Here is a 2,079-nt window from a genome sequence, read left to right on the forward strand (position 1 = left end):
AGATTCCCTTTTTAAAAATTCCTGATGACCTATATACAAATTGCTATTCTGTGATCCAGTGGTCTGGAGCAATGCAGATGATATCCATATTTTTAATTCTGCTAACCTTGGGATCTTTAAAAATAGACGTGTGCAATAAATAGCAATAAAAAATAGAATTTGCATGTTGTTGAAGTTACAGATACTGAGAATATTTGTAAAAGCCATTTCTTATGCCTTAAATGTTCTTTTTTTTGAAGGTGGGTGCAGTGAACTTTATTGATGGGTGGGTGCATGACAAGGCAGGGCTTCCTACACCCCTTCCCTCTTCAAGGAGTCTAGGATGGAAACTGAAGGTCAGGAGTTCTCATTGTGTTTGGGGATCAATTTGGGGCAAGGACCCCCCAGCAACTGAGAGTCTCTTCCTATCTCTGGGGCTGGTAGTCCAGGGGACTCTTATTCCCTAGAGGCCATGTGGACCACAAGGTCCACCACATTTTGCTGTACCTAAATTCATTGTCATACCAGAAAATGAGCTTGACAAAGTGGTCATTGAAGGCAATGGCAGCTTCAGCATTGAAAATGGAGGAATGGGTGTCACTATTAAAGTCCCAGGAGACAATCTGATCCTCAGTATAGCCCAGGATGCCCTTGAGGGGGCCATCTGATGCCTGCTTCACTACCTTCTTGATGTCATTGTATTTGGCAGCTTTCTCCAGGAAGCAGGTCAGATCCACAACCAACACATTGGGGGTGGGGACATATAAGGCCATGCCAGTGAGCCTGCTTCCTGTTCAGCTCAGGGATAACCTTGCCTACAGCCTTGGCAGTGCCAGTGGAAGCAGAGATGAAGTTCTCTGGGCAGCCCCTCAGCCATCACACCACTGCTTCCTAGAGGGCCCATTCACGGTCTTCTGGGTGGTTGTAATGGCATGGACTGTGGCCATGAAGCCTTCCACAATGCCAAGGTTGTCATGAATGATCTTGTCTGGGGGGGCAAGCAGTTGGTAGTGCAGAAAGCATTGCTAACAATCTTCCTGGAGTTGTCATACTTGTCATGGTTCACACCCATCACAAACATGGGACATCTACAGAAGGAGCAGAGATTACGACTCTCTTGGCTCCACCCTTCAAGTGAGCCCCAGCCTTCTCCAAGCCAGGAAAAACACGAGGGGACTCCACAGTGTGTTTAGGACCAGCATCACCCCATTTGATGTTGTCAGGATCTCGCTTCTGCAAGATGGAGATGGACATTCCATTGATGACAAGCTTCTTGTTCTCCTCCTTGACTGTGCCTTTGAACTTGCCATGAGTAGAATCATAGTGGAACACATAGACCATGTAGTGGTGGTCAATGAAAAGGCCATTAATGGTGACAATGTCCACTTTGCCAGAGTAAAAGGCAGCCTTGGTGACCGAGCACCCAATGCAGCCAAATCCATTCACTCCGACTCTCACCATTGGAGCTCAGGGTGGAGGCTGCCCCTGCACAGGGAGATGCAGCTGTCTGTCGAGCAGGGGAGCAGAGACGCTAAAATATTCTTTTAAGCCTATTTATGCAAATTATTTTTCTAAAACATAACATATAGCAATTTGTAAGTTATATTATATAATTAGCACAAAATGAAACTGAGTCAAGCACTCAGTAAACTTTGGTGAAAATTTGCATCTCACTTGTGTATTTTTTAAAAGCATGCCGAGTCAGTAGAAGGAACTACTCTAGGATTAACAAAAGCTTCTCTTCGATTAATGTCATGCCATATAAAAAAGAGGACTATTCTCCTTGAATTATTGCAAAATCTCATCATACTTAAACCAGTGATCTGACAATATGAGTTAGAGTGGGGAAACTCCCTGGTATTTTTTACTGGTCTAATCCCCACACATAGTCTCTCCTCTTGGCATATATATGGAAAACAGTCTTCCATATACTAGTGTTTACTAAATAGCCTTCTCTTAAACAGATCTGGACTTGGTTAAATGGCTTTGGTTTACAATAATCTTTTCACCCAATACATGTTTTTGAGCCCTTCTATGTGCTAGGCTTTGCCCTAGATACAAAAGACTCGGCAGTAAACAAGAGAACCTACTTTCTATTTG

At 43.8% G+C, this 2,079-nt stretch overlaps 1 pseudogene; it reads right to left on the reverse strand.

Annotated features, from left to right (window-relative positions):
- Positions 1–435: 435 nt before the first annotated feature.
- LOC119004179 (glyceraldehyde-3-phosphate dehydrogenase-like) lies at positions 436–1,440 on the reverse strand (annotated as a pseudogene).
- Positions 1,441–2,079: the final 639 nt, after the last annotated feature.

This window comes from Sturnira hondurensis, unplaced genomic scaffold (genome assembly GCF_014824575.4).
Source record: "Sturnira hondurensis isolate 20B ecotype Veracruz unplaced genomic scaffold, ASM1482457v3 Scaffold0019144, whole genome shotgun sequence".
In the NCBI taxonomy this organism is placed as follows: Eukaryota; Metazoa; Chordata; class Mammalia; order Chiroptera; family Phyllostomidae; genus Sturnira; species Sturnira hondurensis.